At 36.9% G+C, this 21741-nt stretch overlaps 1 protein-coding gene and 1 long non-coding RNA gene across 9 annotated transcripts in view; one reads left to right on the forward strand and one right to left on the reverse strand.

Annotated features, from left to right (window-relative positions):
- Window positions 1–1890, forward strand: part of LOC141549636 (uncharacterized) — a 154576-nt gene extending 152686 nt beyond the window's left edge. Inside the window, exon 5 of the long non-coding RNA XR_012484405.1 lies at window positions 1729–1890. This is a non-coding gene — a long non-coding RNA (uncharacterized LOC141549636). The remainder of the gene's footprint in view (window positions 1–1728) is intronic.
- ZBTB7C (zinc finger and BTB domain containing 7C) overlaps window positions 1–21741 on the reverse strand; it is a 553406-nt gene that overhangs the window by 111666 nt on the left and 419999 nt on the right. The gene's annotated exons all lie outside the window — the stretch shown is intronic.

Genomic DNA, 21741 nt, shown 5'->3' on the forward strand with positions numbered 1-21741 from the left:
GAAAAAATGAATAAATTAAAAAACTTCTATAACATTGAATAATTATTATTACTAAAAAATAAAATGTCACTCCCCTGCTCAAGAAGCTTCTATGATTTCTTATGATTATGAATCTTATGATTCCTTTAGAATTACATGTAAACTCTTCTGGACATCATTTTACTTGGGACAGTGTTTTGCACATCATTTAGCAGATAGCAGGCACATAAATGCTTGGCCCAAATGAATTGGCCCAAAGAGAAAAGGAGTTACCCATCTGAAAGGGAACTCTTTTTTTCTAAATATAAATATAAATATAAATGTAAATCTAAATATAAATGTAAAAGTAGAAGAATTAAGGCTGAGCAATACTTGGATTTCCAAAACAACAGGATGATTCTCATACTTGGGACTTAAATTGAGTGAAAGCTTATAGGATCTCAGATCCCACACTTGCCATTTATAGTCAATAGTACAGGATAGGTAGAGTAGATTTTTCAGCTACGTGGTGTGACAGAAAGGGCTTTAAGGAAGATTCTCCTGATCCTATCAATTTTCCTCCAATAATTGTTTAAAGCCAATAATTTCTTATTTCTATCTTTAGAGATTCATTCTCTATTGAATTTTACCAATCAGAGATGCTTAGAAAATAATTCTTACACTCTACTGAGAGACTATACTAAATGACTTCCAAGGTTCCTTTCATTTCTGATATTTTAGGATTAAAAATTGTTCTCTTTAAAAAATAATCCACATCACCTGAGAGTTGACAGTCAATCTATCAGTCAACAAACATTTAACTCACAATAAAGTGTTGGTGACTTTCAACTCAAGAAAAGAGCATGGTAGTTTGAAATACAGAGAAGTGTGAAAATGTAAGAGGAAGGAGATAGATAAGAAAATATTAAAAGGAGAAGAATGAAAAAAAAAAAAAAGAGAGAAGAATGTTCCCAGAAAGGGAGGGAGGAGATGTATATAGTCAAGCATCACAATTCTATTCTATTTCCAACTCAAGATCTCAAGTTTTTTTTCCCCTAACTTTTCTGATGTATCCCTATAGATAGAAGTGATTCCATTTCCCTTACTTTTCTCACCTTCACTAGGAAATTAGCTCCCTGGATATCCTAGGTCTTATCTAAAGGCCATTAACTTTTCTAATGGTTAGGACTTCAGTTAAAATAGAGGCCATGAAAAGAGAAATCCAACCTGTAGTTCCTAGGACCATAAATTTAGAGATAAAAATCTTCTTGAAGATTTTCAGTTCTAATCTCACTCTTTTGGGGACTAGGAAACTGACTTCCAGAGAGATAAAAGACTTCTGCAAGGCCCTATAGATAAAATAGCAGAGCCAGATTCAAATTCAGGTATTTTGATTTGAAGAATAAACCCAAGAATTATTTTAGGGGCTCCCACAACCTATGTGTGTTGCCTGAATAGAGGCTTATATGCCACCCTAATTGAAAAGGAACTACTCTTAATGCTTTAGGTAGGATACATTAGGGATAGGTATCTGGGTAGGAGAGCATGCAAAAGTGAGAAAAGGGGAAGGAAGGAAGACTGGAAAAAAAAAAAGTAACCATCACAGGCTTTCAATCAACTCTCATTCTCCAAAGTGACTACAGTATTAAAGATTTTATTCACAAGCTTCCATCTCTACTCTCTTCTACTGTCCTTTACATGCACAGAATTGCAAACACAACTGTTGGAAGCTTTCTCAACACCTTTACCTGTTATCTTCTCTTTCTCTAGGTCTACCTAAAAAGAAGAATCTATTGCATGAGAAAGCTAATCCCTGCTTATTAAAGAGCAAGAATGATAATCAGAGGGAGATGAAGAGTCAAAAAGAATATGAGGAAGGTGTAGGTATAATTAAATCTAGTTCCAAGACAGATAAATCAACAGAGAAACTTATAAAGACAGAAGAAAAAAATGAATAAAAAATTTAAAATTTCTATAACATTGAATAAGTATTATTATTGTGAAATAAAATGATCCAAAATCCCAGTGAAAAATAAATTTATGCATATTCTCCAGAGATAATATATGAGAATAAAAAATTCTAGAATGAATCAAAAGACAACTAAAACTTTTAAAGGAAGAGAGTAGAAGGAAATTTTATATGATGTAACTTTTGGAAAAGAATTAACAAAGACAAATGACAAAGTATATACATCTTAGAATACATGATAGAGATTCTCTTTAGTGTTGTAGAGAATATGAAAAAAAGGAATGACAGATCTGGAATTCAAAAATACAAAATTAGAAGAAAATTTGGCCGAAGAGAAGAGAAACAATGTCTTTAAAAGAACTCATGAATTTAAAATAATCTAAAGCAATTGACAAATTAAAAGCCTGAATATCAACCATTGTGTAAAAAATAATGTAAAACTATTGTCCAGAATTTTTGAATAATGATGACAAAACACTGAATAATGGAATCCACATGTCATCACAAGAAAATAAAATGAATAAAATCCCAAAGCACATTATTAGTTAAATTTCAGAATTCCAATTCCAAACAACAAATGTAAACAGCCAAAAAATGGTCTCCAACTCTGGAAGAATTTCAATTCTAATAACCAAGGACTATACCACATCTAGAAGAAATCAGAGAAAAGAATGTGATAGGATATTGCAGAAATAAAGCCACTCAAGATGCAATCAATCAAGAAATTTAAATTTTATATTGTGCCCTGAATTGTGCTGATGTAGTATACACAGACAAAAATAAATAGGCTCCTCAAGGAGCCTTTCAGAAAGCTATTTTTGTATACATAAGCATATGTGAAAAAAAATTTACAAAATAAATACAAAGTTATTTTGGGGTAGATGCTAGCAGCTGAGGAGAAAGGGAAAGGCCTCCTTTTGTATTTGAATTGAATTTTACATCAAACTAAGAATTTCAAGAAGCAGAGGAAAAGAGAGGATGCATTCAAATAATATATCATATAAATCCAAATCTAATAATTGATGAAAAAAAAGATGCACTTTCAACAAGAGATTTTACTGTATTGCTGAACAAAGAGTTCATTAGATAATTATAATTCTTAAGAAATGACTAAATAATAAAATAAATTCTCTCCAGAACATGTTTGAAAAAATTAGTAAGTTCCTTCTCCTTTCTTCTTTCCTCTTTGTTCCTAATTCTAGATCACTGTGGTAGTGATCAATTATCTCCTCCATTTTGGGTACTAACTCTGCATTTATTTGTTCATTTCAATTTGTCTACAAACATGCTCTGGTTTTCCCAAATATAACTATACCTTTCTTTGATCTTTCTACACCATCAATTGTCATCCAATTCTCCTCCATCCCTATACCCCCTCACTGCAAAAGTGCTTGGAAAAAATAATCTTCCCAGCCTCTACTTGCTCAACTATTCACTTTCTTCCTTATAGTCTGACTTTTATCCACATAAATTTATTTAAGCTGACCTCTCAAAGATTCCTAAATTATCTCCTGATATTCAGAGTCAAGGAATTTCCCCTGTTTTTCTTCATCCTTAATTTTTGTGTAGTTTTTGACATCATGTCTCCTTTCTCTAAAGTCTTTCCTGTCTTGGTTTCAGAAACGCTGAAACATCCTGGATCCCTTCCTATATCTCTATGAGATTCGTATTCCTTTTCTTTAATAGCTCTTTCTCTTCCCAATTGTGTTTTCTCAGGTTTAATTCTTGGCTTTTTCTTCCTTTTGCTTCATACTGTCTCCCTTATCATTACATTCATTTTCACAACTTTGATTTCACCTTCTATGAAAATGATTTAAAAATTCAAGGTGATAGAATGTAAACCTATAAAACATCTCTTTAGTATCATGAATATAGTTTGAAATCAGTGATTAAACTGAATTTATTATTATCCCCCACCTCTAGTGTAACTTGTTCCTATCTGTGAATTTCCATTCAACTAGTCTTCAAGTTCAAAATCTCTTCCTCCCCTCTAGATTTTGCATCCACAAAAATCCCTTGTATTTATTCTTTCCTCATTCTCATTGCCACTACTATTATAAAAGGTGTCCCACAAATCTTAGTGAAGTTGAAAACTTTACTAGCTTGGTGCACTAAGACTGTTAGAACATTTTACACAGACAATACTTCTCACATGCACTATCACAATAACCTCTTTTTAATAAAATTACTACATGTGCAATCATGTTAAACATATTTCCACATTGGTCATGTTGTAAAAGAAAGAATAAAAGGGAAAAATCACCAAAAGAATTAAAAGTGAAAATAGTATGCTTTAGTCTGCATCTAGACTCCATTAGTTCTTCCTCTGGATAAAGATTTTGTTTTCTTTCTCTTTCTTTTTTTTTTTTTTTTTTGAATCTTTTGGAATTCTTTTGGATCATTATATTACTAAGAAGAGTGAATTCTGCCATACTTGATCATCTGCACAGTGCATGATAATCTTTTCACAAGTTTTTCATCTCTGTTCTCTCTCCAGTCCCACTCCCAACCCAACCTGCACAATGATGCCAAACTAAGACTGTTCTTTGACATGACTCTCCTTTGCTCTAGACCCTTAAACAATTCCTGCTTGCCTACCAAATAAAACTCAAATTTGCCATCACTCAATTCTTTATACAATCTGATACAAAACTTCCTTCCTAGCCTTTAATAAAATTCCACACTATCTACTCTTTGCTTTTTGCCCTCATAAATACTTTATCGTATTTGTGCTTTTGCTCATACTTGTTTTCTATGCTTGTAATCAATTTAATTCAACAAGCATTTATCAAAAACTTACAAGGTACAAAGTACTGTGCTAAGCATTGGAGATAGAATGACAAAAACAATAGACTGTTCCCAAGAAGCTTATATTCTTCTGGAAGGATATAACTTATGCACAGATAAGTAAATACAAATTACACATAAGAGTTTTGTTATTATTCAATCATTTCAGTTGTGTCTGACATTTGGCAACTCCATTTAGGGTCTTCTTGGCAAAGATACTGAAGTAGTTTGCCGTTTCCTTCTCCAGCTCATTTAACAGATGAGGAAACTGAGGCAAACAGTTAACTGACTTGTTCAGCTACTAAGTATCTAAGACTGAATTTGAACTCAGGAAAAGGAATCTTCCTGACTCCAAGCCTGACACTTCATCCAGTGTACCATTTAGCTGCCCGTATTATGTAAGATACTGGTCCTTTAAAATATTGCCCTTTCAGCAATCTGTTGCTGAATTGTCTGCTTTGCTCAGAGTTCTAAAAGAAAAATCTATTCTGACTCAGAGTTCTGAAACAGTTGTTCATTTTCTTTCAAGTGACAAGCTGTAGTATAGTGGAGAGACATGAATAGTAGAACTGTTTTATGATTCAGGGATAAATATAATCTATCTAATTATAGACAGGATAAAATTTTGGTTACTATACACAAATTAAGGTAGCTTCATATTCAAAGAGGACCCAAAATATGAACTCAGAAAGATAAATAAAAACAGAGGGATGTGAGAGGACAGATTTCAAAAATGTATCAATTAAATTTGAAGCTGGAAGTGATTCATACTATGGATGATATTTAAGAGGAAGTCTAGCTTTAGAGTAATAGGAGAAGTTACCTAGCGAATCAACTAGTTTCTCATGCCTAGAGAGATATGTCAAGCACAATATGGATAATTCAGTTTAATAGTGGAAGCATCTGCTCAATTAGAGAAGTTAAGTTCATCAGGGAAATTTTATAGATAGCTTCTAAGAAAGAAAGAGGACACTAAATAATTCCATGGTTCATAAGTTACCTGGAACACATAGGTTCTCCTCACACATGCCTCTCCGACACAAGTTTCTATCAGTATACATCCATTCATCCTTACAGATGCTGAGTGCAATGGTGGGAAAATGTGACTAAGGTTTACGTGTGGGTTGTGAGGAATGTTATTATTTAGGCTTTGGTTTTAATAGATGAAAACCTGGGAGATTATCATTGTTTCTTTTGTCTTGCTCTTGTTTTTAATTGTATCATTTCAATCATGTCTAATTTCTTTATGATGCCATTTCAAAGTTTTCTTGGCAAAGACACTGGAGTGGTCTACCATTCCTTCTCCAGATCACTCACAAATGAGGAAACTGAGGCAAACAAAGTTAAGCGATTTGCTGAGGATTACATAGCTAGTAAGCATTTATGATCATGTTCAAACTCAGGCCTTTTGACTCCAGGCACTCTACCTAACCACTGAGTCTTTTAGCTTTACCTCGTAAAAATATTATCCTCTACAGTGGCAAAATCCATAGATCCTTGGAGATTTCAAGTATAACCATGTGCTAAGGATTCTCAAGAAACAAATTCACCAACTGAATTCACTGAAGTAAGTGAGCCAGCCTAGAGAGTGAGTGGGGTCCATACAGTCTGAGAAAGAGGTGTGAGGTACAATATAGTGGGTAGATACCTAAATGTAACATGAAATAAAATTTAATAAGGTGAGAAACACTAATAGCTTAGATGATTGCAGGGGAAGAAGGTGATCCAAAAAATGATCATGAAGTAAGTGTCGATTGAACTGAACTGAGCTTTAAAGGGTTCTAAGGATTCCAAGACATGGAAGTGAGGAAGAGGAGAACAGCAGACAAACTCAATTTTTTCTTATCAAAGTTTGTGGTTTCTAAAGGGATTTGTTGGGAAGCATCTCTTGTGTCAAAACCCAGTAGTTACTTAAAGCTCAGATATGTGCTGCCTCCTACACGGGACCTTTCTTTAACCTATCTTGGTTGTTGGTGTTTTCATCATCCCATTACTTTGTATTTACTCATTTGTGTACTTCTTGTACTTTCCCAGTAAAATATTCATTTCCTGAGAGCAGGGACAGCTTTGATTTTTGTCTTTGCACTTCCAGATCTTCATGATAGTAATTTGTGAGTTTTTTTTTTTCATCAAGACTTACAATTTCGACTAGTTACTTAAGATCTCTGAAACTTAGATAAATAAATAAAGAAGCTAACATTTTCTCTAAGATTCAAAAAAAAAAAAAAAAGACTTACAATTTCATCAGTATAGAGAACTTCACCAGATCTAAGTAATGATGAGACAATCATCTTTGAGATAGGAAGACCTGTGTTGGAATGTTACATTTATGGCTGTGTCATTCTGGACAAGTTACTCAAACTTCAGGTTGGAGATGTAAGTCACAAAACAGTCATCTTGCAAATAGCAAAGATGGGCTTAATAGGGCTTAATCAAAGCTGACTGAATGAATACATAAAAACCAAAATATATCAATTGTTTTATTTTTTTAAAAAGATAATAAAATCAGTAAAGATGAAAAAAGAAAATGAGATAGTGAAATACACACACCCATACCAACGAAGGCATCTATCTATCTCTTAAGTTGTCCTTTGCCTCCATTGTACTTGCCTTCTGAACACACTGTTTTTCATCATCTGATCCTTTTGACTGTGTTGGACAAGAAAGAAAAAAGGGGCATTATCAAAAAAAAAAAAAAAAAAAAAAAAAGCAGAGAGAGGGGAACCCAAGCCTACATATTAGTAAAACCTGCTATTTCCCTGAGCAGGGATAACAGAACATGACCTAAGAAATACATCTGTAATTAGCCATGGAATCCCTCAATTTACTGCTTTGTTTTTCATATTGATAAATGTTAAATAATTCTTCTAGGAAACCTAGAAAACATGACCTCATGACTTCCTTCTCCTTATTTCCCTGTTGATTTTCTCCAAGTCTTTTAAAACCCAACTCAAATGTTATCCCCTCCATGAAGTCTTCCCGGTTGCCCCTCTTGGTAACAATTTTCCTTCTTGGATCTCACACAGAACTTTGTTTTATATTTTTCTAATGAACATATAGAATAATGTGTTATCACTCTTCTAGACTACAAGATCCATGAGAGCAGAGACTTCATCCTGCCTACATTTTGCACTTCCCCTGGTATGCCATGTTTCGCTTTCAATAAGGAACTAATAAATATTTGTTGAATTGACTTGAATTAAAATGAACTAAATTGAATGTCACCAATGTCATCAATAATAACGAAAAATAATAGCGAAATTGTTCAAGGAAGTAGATTCCAGAGGTGCTGTTTTTATTTTAAAACCAAAAAGAGGTAGAAGAATAAAATTGGGGGGGTGGAGGAATGGAAGCAAGATTTTGTTTTAGCTGTGGGTCTGATGAGATGATTGTAGAGAGAAGGCTGCTTATAGCAAACAGACAACCGTTATTTGTGTTGTGCCATTCAGCAGTCTGGAGTCGCCTCCATGCTATTATGCTTTTTATTCATAGAAACCAAGCCTAACTTTCCAGTGAGAGAAACTAACCATCAACTTTAAATTATGTGGCCTTGCACCCGCCTACTGTGCCTAATCTGAGTTACTGTGATTTAGGACCAGAGAATTTCAGGGTGGGAAGGGACTCTGGAGAGCACTAATTCAACCTTCTCATTTTACAGGGGAGGAGACTGAGGGCCAGAAAATGAAAATGACTTACTCAAAGATATGCTGTTAGTTGATGGGAGAGGTAGGATTTGAACACCAACAAGTTGCCTCTGTGAGCCTTAAATCAATAAGACTCATCTCCCTGAGTTCAAACCTGGCCTCAGACACCTACCAGCTATATGACCCTGGACAAGTCACTTAACACTGTTTGCCAGTTTCCTGATATGTAAAAGGAGATGAAGAAGGAAATGACAAATTTCTCCAGTATCTTTGCCAAGAAAAATCCCAAATGGTCTCATAAAGAGTCAGATACAACTGAAATGACTCAACACCTTTAGAACCCTAAATTAGGACACAGAATCTAAAAGAACTGAGTTTTATTCATGGCTCTGTCTTTGACAAGATGTATAGTCTTGAATAACTTGTTTTCCTGCCTCTAGATTTCAATTTCCTTCTCTATAAAATGAAAGATTTGGACTAGATCAACATATAGTAAGCTTTCACTTAAGTCACATTGTGGCATGCAATATAAAAAACATTATTTTCCTTTCCTAAAAATTAACATTTTGATGCTAGTAATAGTTTCCTTTCTAAAATATTAAATATGAAATATTTAATGTTTCAAAGGGTATTTTAAAATTTATTTATAGTTGACATTTACATAGTATGTTAAGGTTTGCAAAGTGCTTTATCTGTTATATGATTAGTTATAAAAATTTATAGATAATAATAGATTATATTTTCTCTATTCTGCTTCAAGGCTTTCTTAATCAACAGTATTCTATATCCCACTTTCCCCAGAAAAAGCATGTGTGAGTTCTATTAACATATTTCAGAGGAAAAAAAAGTAACGTATGGCCAAATGAGTTGGGAAAATAGCAGTCTACTTCAATAATTCTTAAGCTAGGGTCTATGAACTTGTTTTTTTTTTTAATATATTTTGATAAATTTCTGTTAATGTAATTGGTTTCTTTTGTCTGTCTCTCTCTCTCCATATAGATATAGATGTCTATATATTTTATCTTACGCATTTAAAAACATGTTTTGAGAAGGTCTGCATAGGCTTTCTCATATTGTAGAGAAAGGTATAAGAAACACAAAAAACAGGTTAAGTCCCTTGTCCTAAGTGATCATCAGGGTTGATCTTCCAGATCAAAAAAAAATTCATTATATAAAAATTTAGACTATAAAGCTAATAAATCTGGGATTGTTAATCATTTCTACAGTGAACTCCCTTAGTATCTTTGATAACATAAGACAATATACAAAAACATAAGGTTACCCAAAGCAAGATACACCTGCTTTGTCACCTTACTGTACTTAGATATACTTCAATAATCAATGTTTGTACAGTGTTAAGCATGGTGCTAAGCATTTTATCAGTATCACCTCATTTGATCCTTACAATAACCTTGGGAGGTAGGTGCTATTGTTACCCCCATTTTACAGTCAAGGAAACTGAGGCAAACAGGCTTAAGAGATTTTCCCAGAGTCATATAGCTACAAAGATAGATTTGAACTCAGGTCTTCCTGCTATGCACCAGGCTACATTGTTTCCTCAGTGTTTCAGTATTTTGAATGTTCTCCTTTAGGGTTCAGTTTCCTTATCTATTAAATAAGGGAATTAAGTAGGGTGATCCCTAAGGTTTATCTCCTGGTTAAAATATCCTAGGATTCTATGAATGTATTGGAAAGAACAAGAAATTTAGGAATTACTGTCTTTAATAGTTCACATTTTGTCTCTCCCATTGGAATTAGAGCTTCTTGAAAATGGGAACTGTCTTTTTTCCTCTCTTTGTATCCCTACAACTTAGCACAGTGCCTGGTATATACTGTGCTTAATAAATGTTTGTTGACTTGATTAATTCACTATGTGATCTTGGGCAAGTCACTTTTCCACTTTGGACCTCGGGTTTTCTCATCTGCTAAATATTCTACCTGTCTCATGAGTGTGCTGTTCAGATCAAGAGAGATAAGGCTAAGGGAAAGTCTTGAAGATAAATAGTTCTTAGCAGCTGCCCAGGATGATTATCATTATTATTTACAAAAATCGAGAAGGGGCAAAGAAGAGAAAACCAAAAGAGGAAAACAAGAGAACTGAAAACCCAAGCTAAATTTGTTTCTGAATCAGTCGGCACAGATGTGCTCCGGAGTCATACAGATGGATCCCTTCCCTTGGAATACAACCCTCCATTCTGCTCAGCTACCACATTGCTGGGGGGAGGCTACGAGGGGGAGCCAGAGCTCGGCCCTCGATTTAGGTCCCCCATCTGGCACATCACACAATCCTGCCACACCACCCGCTCAGTCAGCTGGTGAAGTCTCCTAGTCTGGGCTTGCCTCTTTACATTTGGTTAAGCCTACGTGCCTATGTGCCCCGGGGGGAGGGGACGGGGAGCACATACAGATCCATGCTGCATTCCTTCCCGAGGCTCGGAACCTGGGCAAAAACAACTGCTCCATTTTAAAACCACCCAATTCCCGAAAACTGTCCCTTCCCCCTCCGATCATTCAAGTCACAAGGGCTCTGTTGAGGTTTTGAGGTTTCTCTGGCTCTAATGATGAGTAATGACAGTCAGACCCTGCCCCAATAGCCCACAATGCCTCTGTCTAAGGCTCTGTCTACCTGCCCCAGAACAGCCAGTCAATTTGGTTTTTAGAAAATCAAGAAGACTTTTCATTTGAGGAAAGAACAGGCTCGAACTTGCTGTTAGGTGTCAGGTAAACTGAATACTTGGTCATAAGATCGCCTTTTTCAGTTTTCATCTAGGAGTCGGGGTGATGATGTATATATTGCTTATGGTTATCACAATGATATAAGATGCAGTCCTTCCTCCCTCTTCCTCCCTCTGCATTCTAATTGAATGCAGCACCTGCTCTGTGCGCGTTCACATGTACGTGTTTGAGAAGCAACATGACACACAAAAAAAAGGTTACTAGCACCTGAGTCTTAGAATTGTGTAGGCAAAAGTCCTTAGCTTTATGATTTGAGGCAAACTGATCCCTTACCCTGGGCCTCAGCTTCTGCATCTGTAAAATGAAAGGGTTGGATTCTCTAAGGATACTTTCAGTTCTAAATTTTATGAGCTTATGATCATAGGTATAAACCTTGACTGAATATATGGGGGATGGGGAAACTTCCCAATAATTAGAATTTCCTTAAGAGGTCGAGTTCCTAGTCAATGGAAGTCTTCAAGCAGAATACCTCCTTAACAATGTTGGAGAGGGGCTTGATTCTGTTGATGAGGGCTAGAGATAACAAGTTGAAGAACTGAAGTCTCTGACTCTGAAATTCTAGAGCAAAAGACTGTTTATCAAAAACCTACCCTCCTTTTCAAGGTTTAGTTTCTATATCCTGAACAAACCCTCCAAGAAATGCTAACTTCCTTCCCTGAAATAAGTCTGTATCTCTCTTAGGGGGATTTAAAAAATTATTTTATTGCATTCAACCACATGCTATAGTTATTTGTGAACATATTTTCATCCAAAGTGAGCTCTCAGAGAGCTAAGAATATATACATTTCTCAAAGGCTCAGAGCACCTAGCAAGGTACATTGCCCAATCTATGTTATGATTTGTTTTAGCTAATTTGTGAAGAACATCTTTCAAATTAATCTTAGTTTTCAATAGAATTTATAGGTTAACATAGTGGGAGGGCAGCTAGGATAGAATCAAGAAAATGAGTTCAAATCTAGCTTTGAGCAATTACTAACTGTGTGATCCTGGACAAGTCACTTCACCCTCTTTGCCTCAGTTTCCTGATCAGTAAAATGAGCTGGAGAAGAAAATGACAAACCACTTCTTTGCCAAGAAAACCCCAAGAAAACATGATTGAAATGACTGAACAACAAACTATAGAATGGAGGAATGGGACTCTAGGGCTAGGCTGTTCTCTTCACTGTCCTCTGAGTATATTAAGCTCATTCTTGTTCTGATGCTTCTGATTGGAACTTTTTCCCTCCACTCCTTTCTACTCATTCCAAATCATCATCCTATTTTCCCTAACCTGAAAAATCTTCCAAGATCATCTTGGCAGACCCTGATTTTTCCCCTTAAAGTTTTGATAGCATTTACTACTTAGCCATATTATCTTGCACGGTTCTACAGGTATCTCCTGTGCTCCCAGAAAGAAATTCTCTGTGTCTCTGTCTCTGCCTTTGTCTCTGTCTCTCTGTCTGTCTCTCTCTGTCTCTCTGTATTTTCAGAATGTTTATCAGTGGGCTAAGGACACAGTGGACACACCATTATATGTTTGCTAATAATCTGAAAACGGACCTAAATGTCTACTCTCCTGTGGCTGTAGTAGTGAAGTCAGGCAGAGTGTCAAGATGTCAGTCTGCACTCTCAGCCTAAAACAGGCTCTGAAATGCCACAGGGAAGGTTTTCATGCAAACATCTGACCCTGGCAGGACATTGCACAGCAGGGTCATGGTCAAGAACAGAGGCTCTGCTGCCTTCACAATGGATGCAGCAGTCACCAAAACTCTGTCCCCTGTTTTGAAGCATTGGTAGTATCTTCTCATCATCTAAATTTTTTTTTAATTGTTCAGATTTTAAAAAATAAAAACATCACAATGGCATAAACTTTCCTGAATGATTTCAGTTGTATCAACACTGATTGAAGATGACAAAGCTTTTTACTAAGACTCTATCTAGAATGCTGAGTATGATGGGAAGAAACGAAAAATTGGACAGATGGAATTAAGTTGGAACATCAAGGGACTGGACACCAACAGTAGCTAAAGAAGATGCTATGGAAGAAAACATTACTCTGGGGGGATCTCAAGTTTCCTCATCTGTCCGATGAGACTAGCAATTTGCTCCCTCTGTAATTCACAGATTTGCTTGGAAAATGAGAGATGATGTTTGTGAAAAGGCTTTGTCAGGTACAAAGGACTATGCAAATGGAAGGGGACGTGCAGTAAATGTGCCAGGCTGGCTACCAAACACCACCCAAGGCTAGAGCTAGCCCTCACCCAGAGCATGGGCCCTATGCCACATTTTCTCTCTGGGTTGAGTAGATGAACAATGTTTACAGCTAATCTTCTGAATCAGTGAAGATAGACTAATTGCCTCTGCCTTGTTACCCTAAACAGAAGCTTGGCCAAAGCATTACCGCAAGCACGTTCCCACTGGGCACGGCTGCCCCGTCAGCACTTCCAGCCCATCTGGGGCTCTGCTGTCAATCTTGGGAAGAACTACATTCCTTGCATTCCTGCCTGGAAACCAAACACGATGCACTCATTTCCCTTCTCATTAACGGGCTAGGGAAGCCTTGTCTGTGGCTGGTCACAGGTTAGTCAAAAGTCAGAAAAACATGGCACGTTAACTCTGGGGAAGAACATTAATATCTTCTGTAGTTCTTGTACTTGCTGTCAGACTCTTTGTTAGGGCAGTTTCTTCAACCTGACTGTAAGTTTCTTGAGGTCAAGAATCATTGTCTAGTAACACTTGAATAAATGAAAATTAGAAGTGGCTCAGGGCATTCTCGTTGTGGGAACTGCCTCCACCTGGACAGACAAGAGCCCTTCTGTGATATCCAGTAGGTAGGCGGTGCAGTGGACAGATCTGGAAGATGAGAGTTCAAGAAGCTCCTCCTGTTACCTTTGAGACCCTGGGAAACTCATTTAATTTGTTGGTTTCCTTAAGTGGGATGATAATAATAGCACTTCCCTCCCAGGACTTTGTGAGAACCAAATGAAATAATGTAACGTAAAATGCTTTGCAAACATCAAAGTACTCTGTAAATGTGAGTGAAGGTGGTGGGCATCCCAAGGATGTGCTAAGGAAGTGCTGTTGAAAATTCAATTAAGTGACTGGCTAGTAGTATCAAAGAAGGTAGGTTTTGAAGCCACCTCTGCCCACTCATCATTCCATGATCCTTGTTCAGGACCAGGGCTATTGCAATCTCCTCTTAGTGGGTCTTCCTGCTTCCAGCCTCTCCCATCTCCAATCCATCCAGCACACAGCAGTCAAAGTGGTTTTCCTAATGCACAGGTCTGACTATGTCACTTTGCTACAGTGGATAGATCCCTTTAGAAGTTCCAAACTCTTCTGTTAAGCACTTAAAGCATTCCATAATCTGGCTCCAGACTCCTTTTCCAGTTTTACTACATATGGCTCCCCTTCACTCCCTCTTCTTTTCTTTTTTAAATTTTAATTTAATTTATTAAAATTAATATTACTATAAATAAATTTAATTAAAAAATCTTTTAAAATATTTATTGTTGTTCAGTCATGTCTATCTCTGATCCAATTTGGGGTTTTCTCAGCAAAGATATTGGTATGATTTGCCATTTCCTTCTCCAGCTCATTTTACAGATGGGGAAACTGAGGCAAACTGAGGTAAGGGACTTGCCCAGTATCACACAGCTAATAAATGTCTGAGACTGGATTTTATCTCAAATCTTCCCAACTCCAGACTTTGTGTTCTATCCATTGAGTCATCTAGCTGCCCCCTCACTCCTTCCTCTTGCTTTGTGGTTCACGTAGAATGATGCACATGTCTCTGTCCTGCAGTCCTACAATCTGTTCCTTCCTCACCCCATCTTCTTTCAATATGTAGCTTGCTTCAAAGCTTTGTTGAAGCTCTACACAAGGACTTCCCTGATTCCTTTAGCTACTATTAGTAGGTGGCATTTATACAATGCTTTAAAGTCTGTAAAACCTCATACCCATATTGTCTAATTTGATCTACCCAACCCTGGGAGCTAAGACTGCTATTATTTCCATTTTCCAATAAATTAAGGTTGACAGAGGTTAACTGACTTGCCCAGATCTCAGGTCTTTCTGATTCCAAGTGCAACACTCTATCCTGTGTACAATTAGATTATATATTCATACTTGTTATTTTCCTCCTGTAGAATGTAAACTCCTAGAGGGTAAGGATTGTTTTAAATCTCCAGTCCCTAGTATAATTCCTGGTACACATAGTAGATATTTAATAAAAGCTTTTTGATTTGTCCTTGACTCTGTTTTCTAGGACAAGCTGCCTGTATTTCTTTAATGATAATAACTGGTATTTATATTGCTTTAAGATATGTGTTTATCAATGTATGTATATGTATGTACATATATTCACACATACATAAACATACATAAATTTATATACACACACATGTATATATGTGTGTGTGTTTATATTTTCATATATATTCCTATCCTCCATCATGACAAAATTCCCATTATAAGGAATATTAAAAGTACTAGGGTCACACATCTAGCAATTTACGGAATGAGGATTTGAACTCAGATTTTTGGTGTGGTGATCCTGCTCCTCACAGCAGGACAGCTCTTCTCAGCTGGGCATTCTTTGATTCCTCCACAGTGTTTTGCTGTCTTGCACACAGGTGTTTGATAACCATGTGTTTTGTTTGGAGTAGACTGAAATTAGAGGAAAGACACCTGGGGCTATGAGTCCACATGTTTATGTATGCAGACAGAGCCTTCCTGGACTTCTCCAGGTCAGCTATTGTCTCTCTTCTTGGGACACCTACAACAGGAGTGTTCTTCTCTGTACTAGGCTTATATGTTATGCCCTCAATTAGCTCATAAGCAAAGACTGAGTCTTTTCTTACTCCTAAAGTGCTTCGGATTAGATTGAGTATATAAATACAAAAAAAAAAAAAAATTGTTGATTGATTGGAGCTCAGCAGTGATGTCATCTCCAATGAGTTATTGCTCCTCTTCCTTAATGAAGAGGCTCTTACAGCTCTTTATGAAAAGATGGAATTTTGCCCTAGGGATGTGGGGGATGGAGGGTAGGTGGGAATCAGCTATCAAAAGGAAGAATAGAAAACATCTGTGATCCATAGAAAAGCCGGCTGAGATCTGGGTCACAAGATGGTCGAACTTACCATGATTTCCAGTGGATTGAAGAAATCATTTACTGGGACCTTGTTTCTGTTGTTTGTCTGCCAAAAGTCAGGTCACTCTGAAGCCCTGACCAATATCTCTATGGATCCAAACACCTGGATTGAATGGAGTCAATGACTCAGATGTTTGGTCTACATAATATCAAATATGGATTGGGAACACTTTTTTTTTAAATCTGGAATTCATTGATATGGGATGCAGTTTGAGAATTATAAATTATAAACTTGGCTTTTAGACCTTGGTCCCTCTTCCCTATTCTGATTCAAGAAGATTCTAGGACAATGGATAATATGGAACAACCCATATTATACAACTACTTTCCCCCAGTAGTAGAAAGAGAAGTTTTTACTGAATTAGTTACAATTTAACTTCAGAATTCTAGAGGCAGGTGCTTCTCTGTACCTAAAGGTTATGCCAACATCTCCCTCCACCTTACTTCCCATTCTTATCCCTTCTGAGTATCTCTAGTCATTTCTCGGAGGAAAGGAAGCTTGAATAAATTCTTTCTAATTGAGATGTTAAGGACTAATTCCTTGAGGAAGTGGAGTTATATTTTTAAAAGGAAAGTAAGGAGAGGGAAATGCTTAATCCGAAAGTCCGAAGCTTAAAGACATCATAATGGCTTCAATATTTTTCCTGCAGAGGGATTACTGAAAATGAGACTTGAAATCAGTCTTGAAGGAAGTGAAAATTGGATGAGAGTTTAGTTTCTACAGAATTATGAAAGTTAAAATGAAATTGAAACCTAAGAAACAGAGGCTAGCATGAAGAACAAAGAAACAAAACTAATAAAAGGAAAATGTAATTAGGGGTGGAGGATTCAGACTTGAAAATGGAGGGATTTTCAAAGACCCCAGCTTTTGGGATAAGAATTCACTGTTTGACAAAAACTGCTGGGACAACTGGAAATTAGTATGGCAGGAACTAGGAATTGATCCACACTTAACACCATATACCAAGATAAGGTCAAAATGGGTTCATGATCTAGGCATAAAGAATGAAATTATAAATAAATTAGAAGAACAAAGGATAGTTTACCTCTCAGATCTGTGGAGGAAGGGATTTGTGACCAAAATAAAACTAGAGATCATTATGATCACAAAATAGAAAATTTTGATTATATCAAATTGAAAAGCTTTTGTACAAACAAAACTAATGCAAACAAGATTAGAAGGGAAACAATAAACTGGGAAAACATTTTTATAGTCAAAGGTTCTGATAAAGGCCTCATTTCCAAAATATATAGAGAATTGACTCTAATTTATAAGAAATCAAGCCATTCTTCAACTGACAAATGGTCAAAGGAGATGAACAGACAATTTTCAGATGAAGAAATTGAAACTATTTCTAGCCATATGAAAAGATGCTCCAAGTCATTATTAATCAGAGAAATGCAAATTAAGACAACTCTGAGATACCACTACACACCTGTCAGATTGGCTAGAATGACAGGGAAAGATAATGCAGAATGTTGGAGGGGATGTGGGAAAACTGGGACACTGATACATTGTTGGTAGAACTGTGAATACATCCAGCCATTCTGGAGAATGATTTAGAACTATGCTCAAAAAGTTATCAAACTGTGTAGACCCTGCCAGCAGTGTTTTTACTGGGTTTGTATCCCAAAGAGATCTTAAAAGGGAAAGGGACCTGTATGTACAAGAATGTTTGTGGCAGCCCTCTTTGTAGTGGCCAGAAACTGGAAAATGAGTGGATGCCCATCAACTGGAGAATGGCTGAATAAATTATGGTATATGAATGTTATGGAATATTATTGTTCTGTAAGAAATGACCAGCAGGATGATTTCAGAAAAGCCTGAAGAGATTTACATGAACTGATGCTGAGTGAAATGAGCAGGACCAGGAGATCATTATATACTTCAACAACAATACTATATGATGATCAATTATGATGGGCATGGCCCTCTTTAACAATGAGATGGAACAAATCAGTTCCATTTGCTCAACAATGAATAGAACCAGCTACACCCAGTGAAAGAACTCTGGGAAATGAGTGTGAACCACTACATAGAATTCCTAATCCCTCTATTTTTGTCCATCTGCATTTTTTATTTCCTTCACAGGTTGTGTACATTATTTCAAAGTCCGATTCTTCTTGTGCAACAAAATAACTGTATGGATATGTATACCTATAATGTATTTAACATATTCTTTAACATATTTAACAAGTATTGGTCTACCTGCCATCTGGGGAGGGGGTGGAGGGAAGGAGGGGAAAAATTAGAACAAAAGGTTTTGCAAGGATCAGTGCTGAAAAATTACCCATGCACATAGCTTATAAATAAAAGGCTATAATAATAATAATAAAAAGAAAATGGGGGGATTTAGAATAAGAAACATATTGTAAAATATATTGATTAAAGGTGGGGACATAGGATAAGAAATATGATTGTAAAACATAATTAGAGATGGTGATTTACAAGTGGAAGGGAAGATACAATTAAGGACTTATATTCAGGTGGGAAGGGAGAAGTAATGATGTAATTAAGAATGGAGATTCATGTGGGGGAATTAGACTCTCCAGATAGGCTGAAATATTTGTAGTTCTCAGCCAGTAGGGAATGTGGGAAGCACTGAACTCTGTCCAAATAAGGTGACTGCCAAGGGAAGTTGTAATCTGGGGTGGAGATTCACACTCAGGGGAGTGAGGGTGGGGATTAGGAACTCCAGATAGGTGATGACCTCTGTGATTCTCAGCCAATAGGGAATCAGAAGAGGGACTTGTGTTTGAGGTATAAAAAGGACGTCTATTCATTCTAAGTGTTCCTTTTCTATAAGATATCCATTTCTGCAGTTGTGTAATTAAAGAATTTTAACTTCACCCCTCCCAAAACCAATGGAGTTGTTTCTCAAAGTATTATTAGGCTAGGTAGAGACATTATGGAGAAGACAGGAAGCTTGGCCCATGTGGGGGAGTAGTGAGAGCTAATAATATTAATGCCTTATATTTTTATAATCATTTACAAGCATTGAACACAATATCATGCCACTGGGTTCTCACAATAGCCCTATAGGATAGTCACTACCATACGTATCATCACCTTATCTCATAAGAATTCCTCTTCATTCAGTAGTTGCTGAGAGGCCTTGGGATACAATGGAAAGAAAGTTCAAAGACCCCCTACCTTTGGATCTTGGATTGGCTACCACCCATGTGGTCTTGGCCAAATCAAGTTCTCTATCTGGGTTCTAGTTTTCTCATCTACCAAAATAGGGGGTTGAATTGCATAGCCTCTGAGATACCCCCTTCTCCTTTCAAACATTGATCCTACTAGGAAACCCTTCATTGAAAATAAATCTGAGGGGGGCAGCTAGGTGGCGCAGTGGATAGAGCACCAACCTTGAATTCAGGAGGACCAGAGTTCAAATCTGGTCTCAGACACTTAACACTTCTTAGCTGTGTGACCCTGGGCAAGTCACTTAACCCCAGCCTCAGAAATAAATAAACAAACAAATAAATAAATAAATCTGAGGTTTATATACATGGCAGTCAGACTTTAATCACCTTTCTATCACTACTAGAGAAATGCTTCTTCCCTTCTTTCACACAAAGTCATAACAGACTAGGGCAACTGAGGCCTCTCGTAATTCTTTACTGCCTTAAAGCATGTTGGATAACCCTATTCCCTTTCCTAAGCTGGACCCATACCCTTATAGTACCATCACAGAGGTATCCTACTCTCAGGACATGCATGGGTTAGGTTTGATGCCCTGCCTACATCTGGCTCAACTGTACCTGTGGTTGTACTCTTCTTGACATATTACCATCTTTTTTTCACTCTGATCTCCAGTTCTTATTTGTCTCCTATGAAAAATTTCTACTTCCAAGCACCCTTGGGTTGCCTTTAATGCATATTTTGATCAATTTGTGACATGTTTTTCACTTATTTTCTTTTATTAAGAATGTTCTTGATAGTCATTTTCTCCCAGATGAAGATGGAAGAGATATGTATCACTTGCACCATGATCCTTAAGGCCATTATCACTGTCCATTTAGATCACACCTTCCTCTTAAAAGTCCTTTGAGAAAGGGGTTCCATTAAATCCAAGGCACTCTTGTTAACAAAAGCTACCCAGAAGCTCTCACATGAGAGACCAAAGGATTGCCAACCCAATCACAGTTCAGGCAGGGAACAGGAGGATTATTTGTGCTAAGTATATTACATGTTTTATTAAATGTCTTCAGCAGAGATCAGATTATAAACAGGAGGGGGGGAATTTACCAGGATAGGAAAGGGAGTCAATTAGATTGGGGTAGGATAAGATAATTAACTTAACCTGCACAAAGATTATTTTCTCTTTTCTTTTTCCTTGCTGAGGATGGGAAAAGTTTCACAGGTTTGCCTTCCAAAACCCCTTAGAGTGCAGAAGAGTTTTAGAATTAAAGGGAAAAAGGAAAACATGGTTTAATCCCCTCCATAGGAGATGCAGAAATGGATATCTAAGAGGCCATAAGATCATCTAATTTTAAAACTGTAAGGGATCTCAGGGATGGTCCAATTCACTCCCTTTATTTTATAGATAAGGAAACTGGAATCCCAAAGTGATGCAGTTTTCCTAGGGCCACCCAGGTAGCCAGTGGCAAAATGGAGATTACAAATCCCGGTGGTCTAACTCAAGTTACCATGAATACTCCTATTACAATTTGCTTCCTTTCATAGGAAAGCAGCTTCACTAGGTTAAGTGACTCACCCAGAGTCACATAGATAGTGATAGAGCTGGGGCCAAACCAGCTGCAAAGAGAACACACCCAATATAAGAGGGGGGAAAAATTGACACCTGCCCCACCTTTCTTCTCCTCCCATCCAAAGCACTTGGCAACAGGTAAACCTGGAGAGACCACTGCCAGGCACAGGATGTGGGCAGCTTATGCAACCCTCTCTCCTCCCCTCCTTCAAGAGAGCTTTAATTTATTGGGTTGATCTGAACCCTAGGGGAGACAAAATGAGTTTGCCACTCCCCTCCCAAGCTGGAACATTCCTTCTTGGTCTGTGACTCCTTTGCAGGGGGAGGTACAGATCTCTAGAAGGACTCTCCCAAGGAGTCCTTGGCATCTGCAGCACCCTTACCTTGTAGCTGCAAGAGTTTTGTGAGGCTGGAGATCATGGAGGGAGAGAGGCTCAACGGGAGATTGTGGTTGGACTTTATCATCAAGAGGTGTTTATTGATCTTGGATTCCTCATTGCAGGGATAAATAAAATGGGAATAGGTACAGTGGGGATTATCAGACAGAAGTATAATAATAATAATACTAATTTTTAATAAGATCTTGCTCTCATAGAGCTTTCCCTATAGTTGGCCATATAAGACTTCGACACAAGACACAAGAAAACAATCTAATTAAACACTTAATTATGGCTATGGAATGCCTTCATCTAGAGATAAGTGCTGTTATAACTGCTTTTTCATGCCTTAAAAACCACTTATTCTTTGTGGGACATTGCATACATATTACTGCCTAGAGCATATATTAATTAACATGTACAT

The sequence above is a fragment of the Sminthopsis crassicaudata genome, chromosome 1, assembly GCF_048593235.1.
Source record: "Sminthopsis crassicaudata isolate SCR6 chromosome 1, ASM4859323v1, whole genome shotgun sequence".
NCBI lineage: Eukaryota > Metazoa > Chordata > Mammalia > Dasyuromorphia > Dasyuridae > Sminthopsis > Sminthopsis crassicaudata.